Below are 24,783 nucleotides of genomic sequence, written 5' to 3'. Positions count from 1 at the left end.
GAACACTCTGCTGCATTTGAGGAAGTTCTTGGCTGCAGGAGATGATTCACACAATCCTCTGCTGTTGTATAAAACATAAGCAACTGCTCAGAATCTTCCCAGAACTATCTATGTGAGTATGTATGCAGAAGCACCACAATTGAAGGCAAATGACAACATACTACTGTAGGATGCAGTGAGAAACTTTAAATACTCAGAGAACAAACTGGCAAAGTTGGCATTATTTTGCTTGGCATTGAGCTGGCTCTATCTAAAATAGTTGTGGACCTTGGATCTGAAAGCAGAAGCTGAGTATTTTGTTCCATATCCTACAGAGATCTGAACTCTCCTGCTTCTTAGTTTAATCAATTCTGACACATTAAAGTTCGTTTCATTAACTGCAGAAGAAATTCTTCTGGCTTACCCTTTAACACAAGCTGCAGCAATGCCAGACAAAGTTCTGTTGCCATGCCTTGATGGTAGGAAAGCTTGAATATCTGACTGCCTGAGGAAAAGGTGATCTCATGTGGAGAGGACTGTACCTGGACAAAGCCTGTATGACTTACTACTGGCCTTGCAATGAGGTGCTGGACCTTGCACCACAACACTAATTATCCCTGATCAAATACCTCCTTTGCAGAAGCTACTTGGTTGCTTTGACCTAGGCAGCAATTCTGGCTGAGGTGGACACCAAGACACCAACCAGCAGAAATCCAGGAGAACAGAGAATACCCTGCCCTGACACCAGTGGAAAGAATCTCTGAACAGGAAGAGCCAAAAACTCAAGGAGACATCTGGTTACAGGAGAGAAGAATGTGCCTAATTTTGCAGAAAAGCATTGCAGAGAAAAGCCATTCCCACATCCCCTGTCCCTCACTTAATCCTATGCCAAGCCAATATGCTTTAATTTGAGTTGAAATGTTTCATAGATTAATTTCAACAGCCAGCCTCCCTCTGTCACCATCAAAACATGAGAGTTGCTAGAAAAAAGTTCTGCCTTTCTGATGGTGTTGTTGGGGGCTGTTAACACTCAGGCTGACTTCAAATTGTTTAAGCAAAGGGTCCTCATATTGCTCCTTGTGATAAGAAGCCTATCAGAACAAATGAAACTAACTGGCTTTTGTTCAGGAAATTAAACTGATATTGAATGTTTCACAGTGCAACCTTACTGAAATAAAAATGGATCAAATGCTCAATACCCCCATACTGCAGGCAGGCATCTGCTTGTATACAAAGTAGGAGTGGCTGTATGCATATTGATCTAATCTAAAAATGACAGCTTATTGTCGAAATGGGATGAAAGCCTAAGTCACTAAAAATACAGCTGGAAATTGCAGTTTCTCAGAAAAGTAGATTCCTGTATGACCCCCACCTCGAAATAAAACCCCAAATGATAACAAAGTGTTGAGTTTGCAGTGCTGTCTTTCACTTCAACATCCATGTGCAAGTAACTAAAGATAAGAAGGGTTTGTTTGTGTGTGTGTCTGTGTGTTTGGGTTTTTTTGCCCTCCCCTTTTTTTTCTTTTTTTCTTTTTTTTTTTTTTAAATGTACTCTATAAACATGTTTCAGGACTTAAATAATGAGGCAAACTTCGAACTGTCTTTGTTCTTCTGTAAGAATCCAAACGGGAAAAAAGTTGGTCTTTGAGGTTATAGGAAGTGTTGCTTTAGATTCTCCTGTGAAACCCATAATTCAATTATAAAAATGCTCTGGGCTTCAGAACAATTCAAAGGTGAGAAATGAGACAAAGTTGTATTCCATTGAAATCCTGAGATACAATAGACTTTCCTAGGACATCTAATTTACACAGCTGTGGCTTTATAAGAATTAGACACACCTAGAAGATCAAACCCAGATGCCAAGAAAAGGTTCCCAGGACTGAAATGATAAACATGCTGACATCATAGTCATTGATTTGTTTTTAAAATGCAAAGGCCTGTACAGAAAGATTATGCTCTGATAAAAATCCCATTATTTGAAACATATAAGTGTTTTCTATTGTTTGCTTCTCAAAGTAGCTGGAAAAATGTGATCTACTGAAGATAAAACTGTTCAGACAAACACAGTAAAAAAACCTACAAGGAATGAATTATAAGACATCTGAATTTACAAGAAGCTGTTATTAGTTATTAGAGAATGTTGTTCCATCCCAATCAAAGGTTATGAGATAGATCTGAAACAAAACACTGGATCTGAATGACCTTGAGTGTTTCTCTCTTAGGTGCTTTCTCAAATTCAGAATGAGGTCTGACTCCAGATTTCACATATTACTTCAACTAAACAAAATACATCCATGCATTATGAAATTTAGATCCAATGAGAAGCAGAAACATTTTCATATCAGGATTAGGTGAATGGTTAATAAGAGCAAAGAGTACAACATGCCATTATGTTTATACAGAAATTAATATGATGTGTTTTCTTTTGAAAAAAAAATCTCGTTAGACAGGAAATTCCCATTGGTGTCTTTCCCTCTTCTAAATCTAGGTTCACACCAAGGCACTGGTGCATGGAATAGAACAAACTTAGATAAATCTTGGAACATTTTTTGGAGAGAACCCTGAAATTGGTTAACCCTTTCTATAAAACAGGGCCACTTTTCAGTCCCAAGGTGACCAAGTGTTCTCATTTCAAAGACTAGAATTCTTCATCATAGGTTTTTGTGTAAACTTTAAGTGCATCAAAATCAATCAAAATGAAAAACAAAGCACTACTTTAAGTGTACTCTACTTTTCAATGATTGAATTATGAATGATAAAAATATCTGCACACTGCAATAAATAAATAAGGGATAATGGTTACAGTATAATAATATATGCTGAAAGGTCAATTAAGAAGCACTATATTTATATAAAGTATAAATATTTTATGTGAGGAAATGGGAAGAGAGTGTCTCAAGGTCATTGGATGAGCCTTCCAATTGCATTAATACAAAAGTGGCAATAGAGAAGATATGACATTTTAACTAAACAAGTACTTTGAATGAGTCCAGTTGAATAAACTGTTTTGCAAAGGGTACTTCAATTGGATAATGCTGTGGTAATAAAAAAGGACAATAACTTTTTTACAATATACAGAGTTCCATTATCTACTCTGCAAATGCTCCTTCTTTGCCTCTTTTTCCCAGAGGGCAAGGGGTGTGGAGTAGATTCAATCACTTGTTCGTTCTAAAGAAGAAGCTCATAAAATTTAAAGAGATTATTTGGCATTAATTCATAGTCAAGAATTACAATGGCCAACAGAAGGGAAATGAGCTCAGAGCCTTTTCCTGAACAATACTCAACCTTACCATTGCTGCTCAAATAGCTGTCTTGCGAAGAAAACCAAGTTGTATTGCCAGGGGAATTAGCACAAAAAGAAGAAAGCTTGTCACTGGGATTAGAAAGCAAAGTGAACTGATTTGATAACGTATTTATAAATTGCTACACTACATTTATACAAATAAAACTCATTCCAAACAACATTTGTCAAAATATTTACTCCCCAGTGATCTTAACTTACATTTTCGAAGTAAAAAGGGAATTTGATTTCCTCCTCTGATACTCACAAACACAGGCCCAGACTCACCAAGATGTATTATGTTGGGGCTCTGGCCTGTTTTGCAGACATCAGAAACTTCCCCTCCTCACCTCACACCCGCAAGCAGCCAGTCTGGACCTGTTCTCATACCCACACAATTACTGAAATAAATAACCAAAGGAATGCAATGCAGAAGCCTGTCAATCTGCTAACAATGTATATACAGCATGGCTCCATATTTGCATACCAGCCCACCCAAAACTCTTCTGTTAACCTACAGCCAGTGTTCTGGGAACCTCTGCTGAATCACAGAGTAGTGTGAGTTGGAAAGGACCTTCAAAGGTCATCGAGTCCAGCCCCTCTGCAATGAGCAGGGACATCTTCAACTAGATCAGGTTGCTCAGAGCCCTGTCCAGTCTAGCCTTGAATGTCTCCAGGGACGGGGCATCCACCACCTTTCTGGGCAACCTGTCCCAGTGTTCCACCACTCTCATTATAAAAAAATCATTCATATTTAGTCTGAATCTCTCCTCTTTTATTTTAAAACCATTACGCCTTGTCCTATCACAACTGACCCTGCTAAAAAGTCTGTCCCCGTCTTTCTTATAGGCCCCTTTTAAGTACTGAAAGGCCGCAATAAGGTCCCCCCAGAGCCTTCTCTTCTCCAGGCTGAACAACCCCAGCTCTCTCAACTTTTCCTCACAGAAGAAATGTTCCATCTCTCTGATCATTTCTGTGGCCTCCTCTGGACCCACTCCAGCAGGTCCATGTCTGTTCTGTACTGAGGCCTCCATAGCTGGATGCAGTTCTCCAGTCAACAGACATTATCAGGCTTTGGGTCTCATTGCCACAGGAGCCTGAAATTACAGATAGGTTCAAGAAGTGATCAGACACATTCATGTAAAGAATCAGTCATGAGCTAGTACATACATAACATTGGGTAGACCCTCTGACTCAGGAAGCCTCTAAACCACAGACTACTGTAAGTCTGGAAAGTGCAAAAAGGGCAACATTTCTTAGTGCCTGCTCCTTGTCTTACTTTTTTTCCTAACATCTGCTGTTTCACACTTCCAAGGGTGCAACAGTTTGCCAAACAGATTTTTTGCCTTAGCTCGCCTAGCTTTGCAGGTAAGCAAGGTCACAGAAGCTAAGTTCTGTGAAATTAAGAATACAAGACTGTGATTCCAGCTACAGAAGTGAAGGACAGAAGATGCCAGGTCAATTGTTTGCACTTTGGGGCTGGGGAATGCCAGGATTTACTTTTTTCACTGGCTTATTCTATTTTCCTTTATTCTTCTGTTTTCTAAATAATTAAAGAGGAACAACACATAAAATTTCTGAGTTCCATCTCCTAAAAGTTTCTTTCTTTCACTTACTGAAAGCCAATTTTTGACAACGCATTCATAATGTCCTCAAATCAAGGTAAATCAGGAGTAGCACCACTGATGCCAATGAACTAGACCCACAAACTGAGCATAATAACAGATATCAAACAGTACTGTGACAATTTACAGGTACAGAGTGCTGAGCCTAATGATATGTTCCTATTGAAATTTTCCATAACTGAAGAGAATAATTTGCAAGCAGGTACCTCAAATAAATTAAATCAGAAAATTATTTTTATCACAAAAGCAAAAGTTTTTAAAATCTCTGAAAAAATTCAGGGCAATGCAACTTGAAGCCACCAGGAAAACTAAATATTTTTTAAAGAAACATTCTTTATACTTCCCTCAGCAGGGCAGGGTTAAGGCAACCTGACACTGATGATCAGAAATGGACAGTTCTACTTTACATCAGGTCTTCAGCTTTGATATTTGGTTTGTTTCACTCTTAAGTGAAAAGAAAAGCTTCCTGAGCACAAGTCAACAGAACTGCTTAATGACTGCACCCTATCATTTGTTTAAAAGGGTTACCTTTTTATTTTACTTCCTCTGACTCTATAATTGAGCAGACACACAATCCTAACTCTCAGAAATTATCAATATTGCAGCAGTTCCAAGTAACAGGGTTTCTTCCAGCAGAGCAGCAATTTTGCAAGAGATGTGTATGTTCTGAAAGTGCCCAAGACAGCTCTACTGAGGGTTATTTCTTACATAAATGAACTGGAGAACCTGCACCTGCCAACAGCTCACTTTGCTTTGAGAATTATTTATTCCACATAACTCTAACAAACATTTTGAGAATGAGTTCCCTTCCCCCTCTCCATGCCCCAGGGCTATTGTTGCCCTGCAAAATTAAATTTGCTCATTTCAGATGTGCTTAAGAAAGACCTAACTGCTATAAATAAACAAACAGATAATACAACACAAACAAAAGCTGAGCCTGCCAAGTCCTAACAAATCAAGGAGATGACATTGTTTGTACATGCTTGAAACCACAGAGCAGTGAATGATTCCAACTCGAAGCAAACATGCCGTGCCAGCACAAACAAAAATTGGTATGTCCACATTTCTAATATGCTTCATATACACAGTTCTATACCCAGCCACCATGAAAATTTACTTGGCATGTAGTTCAGGTTCCTGATCAAATAGTTGAAAATTAACTCCATAATGAGGCTAAGATGGGTGTGGGTTCAAGATCTATTATTAGGTGGAGTGATCTTTTATAGTTCTCTGCAAATTACACCTTTGCATTTCTAAGTGCACTTTCTTGTGTAACTTCAGGAGCATTTTGTGATGCAGATGGTCACTGTGAATGGACACAATGTGAGCTCTCTGTAACCCTTCATTTCAAAACTCTTCAAGATCTATGGAAATCTTTCCACTGACTTCAGTGGGTGTATATTACAACAGCAAAGCTGAATTTTGCCATCTTTCTATTTTCTTCAAAATCGAAGGCCTGCCTGAAAATATGATTGGTTAGTCTATGCAACAGAGAAAGGGGTTCTCAGGGAAAATAGCAAGCTACCATGCTTGGGATGATTCATGTCCAGTGAGAAATTTTAGTGATAGACATTGTCTTATGTTTTTAGGATATGTATTGCCTCATACACTGTCATAATTTTGGAAGTGCACCATCAAAAGGAAGACTTTTTCAATAAGAAGGAAACACATTTGTTTAAAGTATAAACACTTCAGTTTTTGAAGCTGTATTGTATAAAATCCTCTGTGCGAGCCCGAATTCACAATTCTGTTAAATACAGGAAGTAAAGAAAGTTTTGAATTCAAAACTGGATTAAAAAGGAAAAAAAAAAAAAAAAAAAGGGAAAAAAAAAAAGAAAGTGAGACCTGGGTTTGCTTTTGAGGAAAGGAGAGAAAAGAATGGGAGAAAGATGTATTCTCAGAAGACTCCTCAGGGCGGGGGGCAGGTACAGCTCCCCACCTGAAGCTGAAGGTCAGAGCTGAGAGGAGGCATTCAGGAGGCCACTGCTGCTCAGATTGGGAGGGGAGACATCCACTTTAATCGAGAACATCAAATACACAGAAACCTTTTTTTTTTTTTTTTAAACAGTCTCATTCTAAACTGGTTTGCAATCGTATCTTAACATTTTACCCAGTCAAGATAACCTTGTTTTCTTTGATGTTAGGTCTTGACAAATTTGTGAACTCTAGGAAACATGATCCCAGGCTGTGTTACTTTCACAAAAGCAGTGAATGCCTGTGAAATGGCTCATGCAGGCAGAGCACAGTGAGAATCTCACCAGTAAGGACAAGGTCAGCTGAAAGACCAACATTATCAAGTGCCAAGCCTCAGGAGGAATGGACATCATCTCTTCCACAGAGAGATCAGCATAACAACACTCTTGACAGTGAGCAACCCCCAATTATCAAAGACGGGAACTGCTAAAGCTGGCAAAGAGACATAGTATTTTCTCAGTGTTGGCTGACAAGGTGCAATCTGGATGTTTGCCAGGAAAACAGGATAGGTTGCTGTTGTTCCAGCACAGGATGCTATTGCACATAAATTGAAGGTAAGCATGCAAGTGCTGTGTGTTTACCCAAACAGGGCGGCCCTGGGATTCCTGAGTGGCCTTTTTCTTTCAACACTGCTAATTAATACTTATAAAATATTCCAAATAGAAAAAGCCAAAACACATGTAAAGGGTTATATTTCGACACAGCCTTTTCTTTGTCGCTGGATTTATATTTAGTCCATTTGAAACAGAAACATAATTATGACAGGGTATAAACATGCTGCTAAGATGACTAACCATGAGGATCCTGTCAGGAAATCAACTTCAGGTATCCCAGGGCACCTGAAACTTCAAAAATACCTGTTATTTGCTGGAAGTGTTTGTTTCAGTGTCAAAATATAAACCCAGAACCCTTCACTTTTCCTTTTACCTTCCTTTGGTTATGACTTTCCTGACATATAGCTCTTTTCTTACTAGTTTAGTGTCACCATAAGGTCTGAACAAAAAGGGAGAAGCATATATGAAGCATGTGAGCTCCTTGTGATAGATATTAACAACACCTAGGTCATCAAGCAGGATATTAAGGCCTCCACATCCTCCTGACCTGGTAGGATTACTCTCTACAGGGGCCAGAAAGTGATTCAGCCTCAATACTCACTGAATAATTGGCCGTTCTGTTGGAAAGAGTCACCAAGGTGATAGCTACAGTGTGTAACCACCCTCCGACTTGGATTCACTCTTATTTGGTGATTTTTAACTGTATGAGACTCGGATTCTAATTTCAGGTAAACCCACCCACCCTGCTAACATCCCTTTGTATTACTACCAGTTTGAAAGCCCAACCAAAACCTAACCTGCTTGTCCAACTAAGGGGTATCAAGAAGGTACAGAAAAAAAAAAAATAGAAGGAAAAATAGTAACACGGTCCTGCTAAATCTGCTAAATTAACACATCTGAGTAGCTTTGATGTGTGTGTGTATGTATGAAATAATTTGCAAATCACCAAAATTGATAATTATTGCCACACAAAGTATCTAATATCAGGATCTGTGTGCAGGATCTAGTAACTGCGCACCTACCAGGATATTCAGAGGTAAGCAAGTTAACCACCTCTGACTTTATGAAGTAATTAACCTTAAAAAGAAAAAAAAAAAAAATTGTAGATGGTATTTACTCGTGGTATTTACTCATATCTTACAATCAGCTCTTTAATTAATATATATCCAGCTGATTATGTGATGAAGGTTCCTGCATGCTACTGATGAAGCAGCATCATCTACTATGACCGGACATCGATGAAGAGGATTTTTGCCACTGACTTTCACAAAAGCAGACCTGGATCTTCCCAGAGCTCTGCTTAGTTCCTGGGGTTTTCTGATCTCTGATTCTGTGGCAGCTCATGCAGTGTTCAAAGATGAGACTGTCACAAGATGAGACAGCTCCAGACAGCGAAAAAATTGTTTGCCTTCCCCATGCTGTTGGGGAAATGTCTGGATGGGGGAATTCAAAGGCACATTGAACCACAAGGAAGTGCCAGGATAACAAGCCACTGAGATGCAGGAAATATTTCAGTTAAAAGTAATCACAAATACCACCAGAGTGAATCCCCAAATCAATATCTGGACTCATCAAAAGTCACCTTTATTGCACATTGTGTCTCTTTTATTAGATTACTTACAGCCCAGGAGCATGGCCTTGATTTATAATTCAATTCACTTGTCTTCAATACTGAGTCTGAAAAGATATTTGTAGCATGAAAGAGTCAATCAGAGGCAGAAGGCAAGCTGCCAAAAGGCAACCGGTTATTAATTCTCAGCAAAATTTTGTTTGATTTGATATTAAACAAGCTGACTCACTAGTTTCCAGGGATCGAAAGAAATAATCATATTGGAACCAGGGAAGGATGAAAGTATTTTTGTACCCTAATTCTGTTCTATGTTATTTTTCAAAGCTTCACCTATCTGGGACAACTGTTATTCCTCATAGGATTTAGAAGGGTCTCTTAGCATTGACACGCCAAAGATTATGTATAATCACAATTTCTTTTTACTAGCCATTAGGGACTTGCAGGGGTACATTTATCTAAAGTGCTCATGCAATTTTAGGACATGTCTAATCTGGGGAACAGAAAGATAGGCCAGAGATTCTCAAACTAGCACCAGTCTCTACCTGGAAAGCCCACATGGGATAAAACCTGTGGGCATTGCATGTTTCATGCAGAAACAATAAAAGGTTAGCCTTCATCATACACTCAGAAACTAAAACATGTTAACCACTTTCTTGAAATCAACCATGACCAGGTTATTTGGGGTCCTGCACCTGCGGATTCACTTTAGTGTGTATCACAGTGGATTCTGCCACACAGACTTTTTCAGCTGTGCTGGCTCCATAAATATGTGCAGCTTTACTAGCACTCGTATTGGTACAATTTGTAGCCTCACTTTAGACTCCATCACAAACTTGTAACTTTCATCTTGGAATCAGAGCCTTCTCAGCGAGATTCATCATGACAACCTGAATTTAAGACTTGGCTGATTGTTGTCTGGAGTCCCGCTGAGTTTCAGTTTTCCTGTTTGTCTTAAATTTAATTCCTTTTATTTGTAAAATGTCAAATTCAATCAGATTAGTCTTTTCCAGTACAAGCTTGGCAGAACCCAAAAGCAGCTCCAGTGCCACCTAGGCTTTTGTTAATACAAAGAAAAACTGTATTTCAAATCCTGTATTTATACATGTAAAATAGATCCTGATGACAGGCTTTTCTGTTCAAAGTGTTAGAACCAACCCATAAACAATTTATAACAGCTAAGGTTTGTATTGTTCTCTAGGCCACATGCAGATTTTATTGTCACCTGTGAGTGGAGATAATACATTCAGCATTTCCTCCACCCTAAGTAGTACAACTAAATAGTGAGTACTAATGACTGTACTCTTCTTAAAATGTTGTGTTTCAGTTTAATTTTTTTTAATTGAACATACTCTCTAATGATTTAAAAAACCTAGACTTCTTGTTCAAAAGAAACCATTTAGAGATACAGCCTGAAGCAACCAAAGGCACAGTAGGTTCTCATTGTAAGAAGCCTGAGAGAAAAAGAAGTTTGACAGTATTGAACAAGGCAGTGATGAAGAAGAAATAAAACCTTTTCCTGAGAGCTCTGCCTAAGCACAGACTACAATGGAGACATGATAAACAAAAACTGACCATGATTTTCTCTTCCCTGTTTTTCATTTCTCATCACTCATTTTCATTCCATCTCTCACACTCCCCTTTGCTGTCTCTTCCTCTGTCATCACTTTTCCTTATGCCTCCCTGGATGGTACTCTCTTCCTCTCTCTTACAATTTGTTTTTGTTGTATTTGTTTTTATCCTCTCCAGAGCCACAACCTTGAGTCTGTGCTGTGCCAACTCCTTCTTTCTCTTTCCTCTCTTGAACATCTTCAACAGCTGCAGCCCAACTACAGGCTTTTCTCTCCTGCCAGTGTTTTTCTCTGCAGCTTCCCATACTTTTCCACTCTGTTTTCCCCTGCTGTTTCCTAGTTGACTTCAATTTTCCTTCCTCTTACTTTCACCTTATTTCTCCTATTCTCTTCTTAGATACATCAAATTCTCTTTTCTCTCACTTCTGTAATTATCACGTGCCTTCTCCTTCTTCCTGCTTCTTTCAGGTCTCTATATTCTTCAAGACTGGCAATTTTGTCAATTTCAGATGTCCTTCCAGTACTTCCTTCAATTCCTCCATCTTCTGTTTCTTTCTCTCCACACCACCTTGCCCTGTTCAGGTTGCCTCCACAGCATTGATGCTGTACCACTTGTGCAGTGACACTGGCAGACTACACTAGGGGGAAGGAGGGAGCACAGATGTCTGTGGCAAAGAGCCAGAGTAACTCTTCATCTCAAAACTCAAAAGATGAACAACAAAGGTAGTTGAAGGTCCCTTGTTTAAGAGGTTTCTCCAGGTCCTTACACAGCATGGAAAGACACAGCTTCCCCAAGCTCCCACCATCAGCAGAGCACTTTGGACTGTGAAATGGGTGGTTGTTGCTCACCCCCTTTGTGTACAAGGCTGAAGCTTATTGCTGCTACTAGGGTAACTAGAGTTCAGTATTGATGGTCTTCAAGCCTGTCTCCACTGCTCCCTTTATGGGCCCATGGAGACGGAGTATGAAACAGCCAGAATGCAAAAAGCAGGATCATTTCCATAGTCACGGTGACAGCTGGTCCTGCTCAATTATTAGTTTAGCCAAAAGGAGACTAATCTTTATCAAAAATGGGAATCTCTAACATGTTTTTTATGTCATTCTTTTCAGTTTAGCCCTTTTAATGATTTTCTTGCAGCTGCTGCTGAGTGATGGTGTTTGTGGAAGATGAGCACAAACAGTGCTGGACTGTGGATGCAGGGAGCTAAATCAGTTTGCCTTTGATCACTCTCTGGATAGAGAGAGCCAGATTCCCATGCTTGATCAACTCACTCCAGCTAGCCAAGGAGTGGTATTTCTGACAGCTAAACAAGCAACTTCTTGTCTCTCTTCCTAGCTACAGGGTAAAGGCTAAGAAATAGTCATGTGTTAATGAGGAAGAAAACGTTGGATTAAAAATGATCATTTGTTTTTTTGTAGGATAAATGACTCCTCCAACTGAACTAATTCTGTTGACTTTTTCCTTACCGTGACATTGCTTCCCATGCATGGCAGCCTTCCCTTAGGCTTTAAAGCTAAAGACAAAAAACTATGTTCAAAAATCTCAGTGTACACAAGTATCTGCTTCTGAGTTCCCCCTCCCCTACACATTTTGCCTAGCTAAGGAAAATAGAAAATGAGCAATTTACTGTCTCCCTGTCTTATTGTCCAGGAGTACTGTATAATTATCAGGATCCAAACCCTAGCTTGTCTCTCATTCGAGGCTTCTCCTTTCGATTTTGATTTGGACCACATGCTGGTCCAAGGGGAGAGGAGCTGCTCATTTGCCCATGAAGCCAGAATGATGCTCAGTTTTCTCTGGGCAGGTGTCTGGGGGACTGCAGAGCTTTAGCCTAAAGCCCAGCAGCACAGATTCAGCTCCGGAGAAAAAAGTAGGGCAAGAAGGGAACTTCATCTGTTAGAAACATGAAGGTTTTTGTTTACTGCTCCCAGGAGCCTGTCCTTTCACACCCTATTGCCACTTAAAGAATAAAGCACTACTCCTTGGTGCTTGCTGTGTCAACAGTGAACTCTCAAGAAAAGTCTAAGGGTTGACTTTGTTAATGTTTGTTTGGGTTTGGTTTTCTGCTCTTTTTCAGATGGCAAAGTGTATTCCTCCTTGCACCCCTACGACAGCAGTCCTGACACCTATTCATAATGAATCCTCGATAATAGGAACCCATACAAACGGGCATTTGATTCTGTGCTAAACTTTCCATATAAAAGATACTCTAAAAACAAAGATTTTGTTAAATCTGTTGAACTGGTGTGCATGTGGCACTTCGCTGCTTATCCTTTAACAAGACACAGTAAAGCTGTCTGCTCTTTGACTGCCTTCTGAACGGGCACTGTATGTTTTCAGCGTGTATGCAGAGGCAGGCAGCAAGCGCATCAGACTTTGCCACCTGAACAGCACAGAAGAACCCTTTCCACAGCAGGCTGTATTTGGGGAGGGAAGTGTCCCGAAGTATCCTTGGAGGCAGAGAGAAAAATGTTGCTCCTTTGTAAGGATTGCTATGGGTATTAACTATTTCTTCAGCTGTTTGGCTGTTCAGAGGGGGAAAATGATCACAGGCAGCAGATCTGGTTTCAAGAGGCATCAATAAGGGATCAAATATTTGGTATATTTGCAAGAGGTAGTAAGATTAGTGCTAGAATCCTCCATCCTTAGCAGGTCTGACAAAACTGGATGATCAGTCAAGATGTAGGAGGGCAGGGCTACCTCTCAAACTGGAGGAATGGCTCAAAGGGGTTACTGTGAAGTTCCACTAAGAAATGCTAAATCCTGCATGTGGAAAGAAACAACCCCATATGTTGGTACAGGCTGGAGACTTTCTCTCTTAGCACTGCAGCTCTGCAGAAGAGGACTTAGGAAAGACATTGAAGTGCTGGAGCGAGTCCAGAGAAGAGCAACAAGACTGGTGAAGGGACTTGAGCATAAGACCTATGGGGAGAGGCTGAGGGACCTGGGGTTGTTTAGTCTAGAGAAGAGAAGGCTTAGAGGTGACCTCATCACTCTCTATAACTACCTGAAGGGAAGTTATAGCCAGGTGGGGATTGGTCTCTTCTCCCAGGCAGTTAGCAATAGGACAAGGGGCCATGGGCTTAAACTCTGCCAGGGGAAATTTAGGCTGGATATTAGAAAGAAATTCTTTACAGAGAGAGTGGTCAGGCATTGGAATGGCCTGCCCAGGGAGGTGCTGGACTCGCCGTCCCTGGAGGTTTTTAAACTGAGATTGGACATGGCACTTAGTGCCATGATCTAATAAACGGACTAGAGTTGGACCAAGGGTTGGACTCGATGATCTCTGAGGTCTTTTCCAACCCAGTCGATTCTGTGATTCTGTGATTCTGTGATTCTGTGACTTGAGGGTGGGCAAGAGGATGCATATGAATCAGCACTAATCTCTTGCAGCAATGCAAGAGTATCACTAGCAGGTCAAGGGAAATGTTTATTCATTTATATTCGACACTTAGACAGCTGCATCCGGAGCAGTGTTCTGTTAAATGAGTAAATTTAGAGGGAGACCATAAGGTGGCTAGAGGCTGGAGCATATGATATTTGAGAGGCTAAGGGAAGTGTGGAGAAGACTCTAATTACTGTCTTCAGCTACCTAATGAGGGCTATAGAGAAAAGGGTTATAGAGAAGACAGATCTTGTCACTTCTCAGAGGTGTATAATCAAAGGACAATGGATAGTGATCACAGCTTGCAGCAAGGGAAATTCCAACTGGCCGGAAGGAAAATGTTCTTCACCATGACAGTGGTTAAGCACTGGGACAACAGAGGCTCTCCATGCTCTGTCCACGGACATTTTCAAAATTTGACTGAGAACAACCTGAGTAACTTGATATAATGTTATATTTTGCCCTGCTTTCAACAGGACTAGAGACTGCTGGACATCACTTCTAACCTAGACTATTCTATGTTTTTTATGATATGTATAAAATGACAACATCCAGAGTGCTGCTACGTAGCACCAGAGACTGGAGGGTTTGGAGCAAAAGCTTTTTGTGGGTGGTATCCACAGCATGAATTGCCCTCTTTAGGATCCTCTTAAAAAATGAATGACATATCGTATTTATAAATGAAGGTTTGCACGACTTCATAAAAGGATTATTCCTGGAGATTAAGCACTGCAATTTATAGATCCCTCCTCACTGAGTTTTTTCTCATGGGTAAATTTAGACCCTTTCTTAATGGTTCCTGGACCCATGTGATTTTGGGAGTACTTCAATTTTTGTTTACAAGAAAAAACTGTGGGGAAAGTCTTGCAAAGGTTATCATGCCAGACAGTTCCTAGAAGGTAAGTAAAAGACTTCAGATGCATTAAAAACAAAAGGTTTGTCAGGATTTTCAAGCTGGTCTCATGATTTTTCAAAGCCTAGCTTGTGGTTTGGTGGTGCCTGTGGTCGGCCACACTGTACAGAGAATAAGCCTGAACAAAATTCTCTTTAGTATTTTGGAAATGCACTGCTGGAGTTCTCCTCATCACCACAGCATGAGAAACCAAGCTCCTAGAGAGAAATCAAGTCTAAGGCAATATCCAGAAAAGAATCAGTGAATGCAGGCCCACCTCCAGCACTTAGGAGCTCAGTGTTTGCATCAGAGACCTCAGAAAGGTCACTTGAGATTTAGCAGAACTGGAAATACAGCAAGAATGACTGGTTTCTGCTTGCAGGAGCAAAGGCCCTTATGGCACTGCTCATTTGTGCAGCACAGGCAGAAACTATGAACCCAGGAGGATTTTGTTTCTAGCACAGAGGACTTCAGTGGTTAGAAGAGAGGGGTGAGAGGGCAGCACATAATGAAATTGCTGTGGAGAAAAAACTGAGTTGATTAAACACTTTCTGTTTCACTTTCTAGAGACGGAGGGATTATCTCCCACTGCCCACATTTTTCCTCCTTGGTTTTAAAGAAAAAAGGCCTCCTGCACAATCTTGAGATTCGTATAGTATCTAAACACATTTAATTACTGTGATGAATTACATGCCTGCCGTTGATCTCCTTGTTTTTATTTGCCCCAAAGTACTAATAGGCTGTTAATTTTGCCTTTTAAAAGTACAAAGTTTGAAGTGTTTCTGTTTACTTATGTTAATAACTAATCCCAAGAATCAAAATGATCTGTACGTGACTAATTGACCGGTTTGTTTTACTGTCCTCCATGGCAATGCTGATAAGTTTTTTCTGACAGTATGTAAATCAAGCTCCTATCAGCAAGAGAGGCCTACCCTGTAAAAAAGCAAAAGGAGCAGGCAGGCTACAGTTATTAGCTAGGAAGAGATAGCAGCCACTTGGGGACAAGGAGTTGCCTTTGGCTGGAAATAGCAGACCAGGGAGGGGGATGGGATTTAATGAGCTGCTAGGACAAGAGACCTGCAGTGTAATTAACTCCCAGAAGATCTCATTGAGCATTCAACAGAACCTCCACTCAGCAATCCTTCCACCTTCATCAGAATTAAAGTTTAATTTGGTGTCAAAGGGCAGAGGAAAGACCTGCATTATCAAGCGTGGAAATCAATGAACCGTGTGAAGGAAAAGGTCGCACAAGCACTCTGGCAGCACAGAAGGTCTGAAGGAAAAAGTGAAGATATAAAATTGCTTAACGTTTACTCATCAGTGGGGGAGATGGATGTTTCACCCTATAAGTTTGTCACTACCTCTGTTTCAATAAAAGAGTCCTCATTTCCATGGAAGAGGGCAGTGAATGCCAAAGGGTTCAGTAATAGGTTTTCCTCTGTACCAGTGGTCGTTTTTTCTAAGGCCTAAAGAGATGTTGCAGAATTTTTTTACCTGGCTTAACACAGGTATCTAACAGATAGGTGAAATAAGACTTTCCATCCACAGTGGCCTTAAACATTTCAAGATACCTTAGCTCAGTGCATTTTCTTAGTGTTACTGGGCCATGTGTCCACCCTGCTACACCCATAGGTAGGAATACCGACTACTGTCAGCCCCACAGTTGCTATATGGCAAGTGAATCGTTCCTGAGTAACAGCTAGCAGTGAAAATCAGTGCAGGTCACAAGTAGCATTCAGCTAGGAGAAAGACCAGCTGATAGTAGGAAAGTACTTGCCACTTTCAAATACATGCAACTTTCCCGAACCGCAGGTGCTCCCCAGCATGGTGGAGCCCTCTCCCTGGAAAGGCACGGCAGTGAAAATGGCAGAAACTCACCTGACAAACCTGCCCCTCTGCAAGTTGGTCCCTGGCCTGTGCTGGGTAACATCACTCTTATAGTGAAGCAACCTCTGCTCTTCCTCTGCCATTCCCCATCAACCACATGTCAGCTCCCATCCTGTGCTGTATCTGCTACAGAGACCTTGGATACTGTCCTACCACCTGTTGTTTTCTGAACAAAGCATGGCCTGCTTGGGGACACTGTAAGATTGTCATAATCACAGCGCTTGGAAACTAGAACAAATTTTATCTTCAGAGTAAAAGTAGTATCAACAGAAAGACAAACGCACGTGAAATATGTAAGCACAAATACTCTTACCAACACTTGGCCCAAAAGCAGGTAGCTCTTGGAAAATGACGCTGCCTCCAACCACACAGTGAAATCGGTTAAACTCTGAGCTCTTACTGCTTATTTTGCTGACAAAAAAAGCACAGCAGCCAGAAGAAAAATATGCTCAGTTCATCCTGCAGATCAAGTAAGTGCTATTTCTTTGTGTGGGTGGAGTGCGGAAAGTATAGCTTGTCCCTTATCTCACGGAAAACCTTATAGTCTTTTTGGAGCAGAAAGGTTTCCTGGTATGTCTTTACAATTTCTAAGTACTTTGCCATGCCCGGGGGAATGTGACAATCCCAAAAGCTTGCCTTCATGTACAGGAATTTTCCTGAGCTGAAATTCACAGCCTCAGCAGACTTTAGGCTGGTCTGCAGGCTGCCTGGAGCTGGTCTTTCAACTTGGGCTGTACCTGCAGCTATTTACACTTGAACTCTGTCTTCACTAGTCCACATTCATTGGCCTTTCCCTTCATGCTTGCCTTACAGGTTCCACCACACCAATCTTTTCAGAGCCACAGCTGATCTTATTTGGACATCACCAGGCTTTAGCAGTCACTCTGCTTCCCTCTGCCAGGTCGTATGAATCCTGCATGCAACAGACCTCCTGCCACGATGAATTTTTACATCAGACATCCAAATTACAGCCCATAACCTTTCCTGTCCATCCCTTATAGAATACAGTGGCAGGACAGGGAGGCGTGTATCAGTGGATACTGTGGTAATTTGTAAGACCAAGCTGAGGAAGACCAGCTGAGGAAGTTGTGCACCCCACATATTTCTGTAGTAGAGATCTGAATTAATTCCTATCTTGCTCTACCCAATCAACCCAGGGCAGGCCAGGATGCTTCCCATCTGGTCCATTCACCATCTGATCAAGCCAAGCTTTGCTGTAAGACTGCAGCAGAGCAAAGTCATACCTTTTTAGCTGCAGCTTATCACAGTTTATCAGCTAGTCCCTTGGAGAAATGATGGAAACCCCATCTGAATCGCTTTCAGAATTAAGCCATTAATTTCCAGCCACTTGAGGTCTAAAGTTGGAATTAGCCCCACAGAAAGCAATCTAAACCTTCTACAACTTATACACAGAAAAAATCTTGGAAGCTCTTGATACACGGTCATGATGCATTTTACATTACTTGAGTGTAGGCCTTCATAAATACTTCACTATGGACAACCTAATGTTTCTTTCAAATGTTATGTCAACGATTCCATCATTATTCAGATTAACTCCTTCAATGACAAAAAAATAAAAGCAGAAAGATCAGCATCCATTCTCAAATCTTTGTACAATGACCATTTCACACTGGAAGCCACTAGTTTACAAAAAAAAAAAAAAGAAAACAAACACCTCCCCCACTCTGCCACTTCTCTAAATTGCATGCAAAATCTTTCCCACAAATTTCACTGCACAGAAGGAGATTTCAGTCTTGTATAATTTTTTTGTGATTAAGCCACAGATCAGTAACATGGAAACTCTCCAACATCCAAACTTATTTGTCCATCAGAAATGTGTCTTCATTTTATCACAACAGCTGTAAAAAAAATTTAACTTTCCAGTTCAATACATAATGTGTGCTAGCAAGTTTCCATAAACCTACAGAATAAATTAATATGGATACACAAAGAATTTAGCCAACAGCAACAAATCATAGGGCTATGCTTTAAAAGTGTCTGCTTCACAAAATAAAGTAAGTTTTCAAGTTGTTTCTGTTTGACAGCTCTGTATAACTGCTCTTCTGTTGAATGTGGCTCAAGTGTGAATTAGAGTTAAAAATTCTAATAAAAGGAGACATTTTCATTAACATTCATCCAAACTGCCTGTGTTACCACAAGTTTGCTTTGATGGTTTTCATAATCTGTGTTTGCTTTCTGCACTCTTTACACTAGCAAGATCTAATTCACAAGAATATTTCCAGTAAGGCTCGTGAGTTATAAGTAAGGCTTAGGTTATAAATGTTTGCAGAACTGCCTCCATAGCATAGTGCTGGTTACAGAGGCAGCCAGCCTGTCTACAGGAATGGTACCACGTGCCTTCAATGCCCAACATCCCACACTGAAAATGAACAACTAGTAATGCACAGAACAGTCTGGTCTCTGCCAACTGGCCATAGACAGCTAAAATGAACCTATATCAATCACTCACTGTGTATTTTGGAGAATAATTTTTTTTTCAAAGTCTTTATACAGTTATTTTGCAAGCAGAAAAGTAGGCAGAATCCAAATGAAGGGGAAAAGAACATTTTAGGCCAAAATGGGTGGGCTAAGACCATGTGGGTGGCCAGCTGCAGTGGCAGAGGCTTGTATGGCATATCTCAGCTACAGTCTATCGTTTGCTCCTGCCCACACTATTTGCTGGAAATATCATTATCTATCTATTTAGTCCATAGAAACTCAAGCCAGAGCTTTCTTTACTTTTGAATTTTTCCGCAGTGAAATTTGATCTTCTGGGCTGCTGAATTGCTCCTGCAAAATGCTGAATGCCCCAAAGTGCTCCAGACTGCACAGGACAGACAGCGGAGACTGATCCTTTGCTCCACTCCCAAAAGGACCTTGCACTGGGGCATACTGATTTGAATGATAAAGCAAAACTCTGCCAGGAGCATGAACAGAAGCCTCTGCAACCAAGCATTATTCTGAGCTTCATGCTTAAGGCAGAAAGACAGCCAAAAGATCCTCTGCTTCCACAGAGGAAAGCTAACATCCCCACCTTGCTCCAGCCAGCCCAGCCAGCTATCGCATAACACCAGTAATTCTTGATGAGCCTTGTGGGCCCTTTGGGTCCTTTTGTTGCCCCTGTGTATTTTCTTAGGACACAGTATTTCTTATGACCAAGTGCTTGGTGTGTCCATTGAGAAAGGAAGAACATACAAGCTTTATTGGTGCGACTTATCCCTCCATAGAAAAGAGTACATAAGTATCCCACAACTCTACTGGTGGATGAGTGTTGTCTGCTGCTCCCTGTTACCCTGAACAAGAGAAAATAGATGTAATATCAGCCCTGTGGCACTAGAGGAACCACCTGTACTGGGCAAGTTTTTGGGTGAAGAAAGCTGATTTCTGTCAGGAGGGAGCTGGAAGGCTGCCTGGAGCAGGAGGTAGTAGTTCTCGACATCACAATTGCATTTCCTTGTATTTTTCCCAACATGCAGATAGTTTACTTCGAAATTGCTAATGTCAAAGCTGGACGAAGTGAAGTGAATCCCTGTGCATGGAGTATAAACCTTCTGGACCGCTATAAAATAAATAAAGATTCTGTTGTATGTGAACATTAGCTACTGAACCCGGTCAGCTCCAGTACCCATGAATCCCAACACCTAGGCCCTGTATGAAAAAGAAGGCTGTCTGCAAATCATCTATCTTCATTCATCAGTGTTATGCCAACATAAATCGTCTGGTGTTAATTGTCCCTGCTGCTGATGAAGCTACATACTTACTAGCAAAGGAGGTTTCTCCATTTACAGACAAGTACCTAACCACCAACACAGAGAAAGTGTTAGCAAGTGTTCATTGCTTTTAAGGATGCTGAGCCAAACACTTAACGGAAGAGGTAATGGCTTGAGAAATTTATGTCTGGAGAAGAAAATTAGGGAGAAGGCTCACACTGCACCATATAAAGAAAAACCTGGAGGAAACTATGTAAGCTAAGTTTTTCATAATAAATTATATATACACACAAACAAAAACTTTGTCCCCTAAAGCACAGTGCATTGCTACTCTATTAAAATGTCTTCCCTGGCCAAGTCAGGTTCCTAGTCCTAAGGACCTTGTAACAACAACTGAAAAACTGTAGCCTCCTGCTCTCTCCCACTATCTCAAGTAAAACTAATAATTTTGGACCCTGTGCACCTAACTTGATGGTTCCCTCAATAGCAAGCATGGCATGAAGTGGATTCTGTCCTTAGGATGAATTAAGGAAACAGTCAACCACTTCCACCTGAAGAGGTGCTGCAAAGAGAGCAACACCAAGCATCACAGCAAGGACGTTATTCTGTTTGTTCCCTGCATGGGAAAGAAGGCTCTGCAGACATGCTACGTGCTGTGTGGTGAAACACCTACACAAAATCCTGCAGAGTCAGGCTGAATGCAGTTGCTGACTGAGAAATACAGAATCCCAAATACCTTGAGACACATCTTCAGGACTTACCGCAGGGATGCACCGTCAGTAAGACCTTTTATTTATTCATGGACACTGTTACTGTATCTGCTGAATGGAGTTTGAGACATACACACCACAAAGCAAGACGAACTAGTGCAGCGAGATTGCTGGAAGAACTGCTGACGTCAGGTATCTTTAGTTTCTTGTAATTTCCAGGCATCAGATGTGGCATGTGGCAGAGATGGGGTGCAGGCTGGGAGACAGCGTTATGTCTCTGTGGAGATAACCTCTGCCTTCCTCACACTGAGTCATATGTATCTGTATGATGCAAATGCTGAACTGGTCAGTAGCCTCGGGAAAATCAGCTCCTAGGTGTAAAATAATTTCAGCGCAGGACTTGTGGTATACACACTTTACAGTGGAGCAGTCTGATTTAAGCACTCGCCTTAATAAACAAGCTCCACATCTATACACTTCTTCTCCATTGCTGATATTTCCATTAAAAAAAAAATGCTTTCAAGGAATACTGATTTCTAAATAAAAACATCTTTGTCAGCAATTATCACAGCCATCCCAGAAGTTCTCAGAATTGGTAGTCATTAGTGTAACCGGGTAAAATAGGATAAACCCTGGCCATAACAGAACTGTTAATGGATAAAGGATAAGACTTAATTTTGTCATCTGAAGACTGCATTACTTACTATGGTTGGAAGTAGGTCAAGTGCCCTCAGGAAACAGCTATTTGGTTCTCACTGAGAAGTAACCTGATACTCACAGATCTCCAGCCTTATTAAAACCTCAGTATGAGGCAAAGTCAAGGATGTCAGCTTAGTTTCTTGTTGCACTGAATGGACAAGAGGTGGTGTTTGAAAGGAAAGGGTTTATTATTTTCAGTCAGACACTCATGCAAATCACACTGTCAGTGAATCACATGCAGAGCTGTTTAGTTTCCCAGCAGCCCACACAAGACCCATAATGTGAGGAAATAACAGAGCTGGCGGGTTGATCTGGCAAGGTGGTATGCACTGCAAGACCGTGCCAGAGCTTAAATGTGAGCTTAATTTAAAGGACGTGAGCAATCCCCATAATTATCTTTTCAATGGAAGTACTTACTTATGCAGTTGGCTGAGAATGGGATGAAACAGAGGATATAAGGAGAAATATTCCTGCATACTAATAGGAATGGTGACTACCATGGAGGTAGCTACAAGGGATTTTCATGGATGGCTGTGTGTTGGGCCACCAGGCTTGGGTTTTCCAGCTAGACCTCATGTAATCTACCTAGTATATGCTCTGTCCTGAGTAAAGTTTTTTATTATTGCTAATATTTACTTCTTTGATGCTTGCTTTTATTTGAGGAGAGGCAGTGGGGATTCAGTATCGTATAAGGAGAATTAGATGAATTATGTAACTGTAGTGGGTGTTTCAAAGATTGAAAACTAGGCCAAGTGAGCTCCCTGTCATAGAGATTTTTTACTTGCTAAGGGGAATATATTGATGTGGCCTCTATTCCTCTAGTTTCAAAGGAAGGCAAAACTCCTCAGTTTGCTTTCAGGTTTGACATAAAATTCATGTGATGCTTGTGGGGGAAAAAAAAAAAAAAGAAGTCCTCCAAGACAAGCAAAATGAAGGAACTCCTTCAAAATATTTTTTCTCATTTTAGTGATTTCAGAACATAACCATAGTACTAAAACTTAGAAGAAGGTTACAGGGAAGGCAGGTGGACAGAGTAAAGAGTGATTGACTCAAAGGGTAGGTACAGTAGCACTTTGCCAACCTGCTTTGCGTTGCTCTGAATCTCTTCTCTGTTCCTGTTTGAGAAACTCGGGAGTCTTGTTCATCGATCATTCAGGCTCCAATATGCTGGATGAAGGCTGCCATGAGGACACCACAAGATGCTTATAGTTGAGGTCTTGTATCTCACCCATTCAAACTGGGTCCCCTACCTCATGCTCTCCATGGATGGCATATGGAGTGAGCCAGTGGGGATCCTGAGGACAGGTAGCTCTAATGTAGCACATCCTACACACAAACTCATCTGGACATTTCCTGCAAAACTCCAGCAAGTAACTCAAACCAGGTGCGAGGACAAGGGAGCATCCCCATAGCACACTGTAGGGAGTTAGTACCAGTCCTGCCCTAGAGATCTGCAAGTGCAACCCTTCTCACAGGCACACTCAGGCTGCTAACTGCATCATGTCTCTGCAGGTGGGGACAAGAAGCACATCTATTATCCAAGCTTAGCTCACTTGGAATGATTATGCCCTTTGTACAGCCCCATCATACAAGATCCTCATGTTGAACCAGAGGGATGTGTGTCAACACCAGGGAGTGGATTAGTGACAGAGTATGGGTAGAGAGTTCTGGGATCCCATCCTGTCGTCTGACCACACCTCTTTTTGGTACAAAGGTGAGGTTTTTTCTTTTGTCAAACAACATCTGAGGGGAAAAGAAAGAACAGCAAAAACCCCAATAGGTTTCAAAGCAGCTTGTGCTACTTGTCAAAGCCTTGGACTATCCCCAAGTACCAAGCCAAGAAACTCTTAGTAGCTTTTGTTGGAAACAATTAACATTTCAACTTTATCTTTGTCTTCTTTCAGACAGCTATGAAAAGATTGTCAAAAATAACAATAACAGCATTCATAAGGGCTGGCTCAGTCCTGCTTTGTCTAAGCCTTCGCCAGCACATGCCTTTGCTGGGAAAGGGCAGCCTGAAAATCCTGAGGAGTCTGTTTCTCTTGAGCTTGATATTCAGGAGGAAAATTCACTAGTGAGATGAAAGCAGGCCAGAGCAGGAGCAATGGAATTACACAGTCAGTGCACAGAGACTACGAAACAACTTAAATGGCTCTCAAATACCACATTAAGCCTGATTTCCAGCAATAACACTTTTCCCCATATTAATACAAGATGCTTTCAGGTAGGTGTCAGCTCTTTCTGCAGCTGGCATACTGCATTACTGCCAGGGAATATGGTGCATCAGTGAGACTGTTGTTCTTCAGCTGGGGTTAAGAAATGTGAAAGGTAAAGGGGGGAAACCAGGGTGCCTAGCTCAGTCCTTGGCCTCATCCAGCCCCTGAAATGTGTGAACAGGGGAACTATATTCATCTCACTGGTTGGGAACAGAGTCACCTCATTCTTGTGATGACAGTACTGGTCAGGAGTATATCCATGGTTTCAAGTGAGTTACACCAACGGGAGGGGGGAGTCAGAGGTTCTACTTTGTGTTCTTTAGACTATTTATGCCCTGAAGAACAAGCAAAGCACACAATCTGTTGCTAGCCCCTGGCTTAAAACCAGGCCCATGAATTCAACCATAGATGGAAGATAAGTATCAGATTCTCACTAGGTCAGTATTACTCAGTAATAAATTAAAGCACAAAGAACTGTGACGCAATCCTTAAGAGCCTGAAAGCTTAAGTCTATAGTAACTGCAGGCCATGGCTCTTAAGAGCCATGTGGTATTCAGAGTGCCACTGATATCCAGATAAAAATCAGAAGTCTTTAGGGAGCTCTGTATGTGCCTGCTGCCATGTAAATTTGAAATCACTGGTCAAATCAACACCTATTTTTTCTGCTGAAGTAGAGGTCAAATTTGATTTGCGTGCATAAGAAGGCTGATTCTGAAAGCCAGTCTTTGTTCTG

This window comes from Streptopelia decaocto, assembly GCF_964273445.1.
Source record: "Streptopelia decaocto genome assembly, chromosome: Z".
NCBI lineage: Eukaryota > Metazoa > Chordata > Aves > Columbiformes > Columbidae > Streptopelia > Streptopelia decaocto.
The sequence above is the reverse complement of the archived record's forward strand: the minus strand, read 5'-3'. Positions refer to the sequence as shown.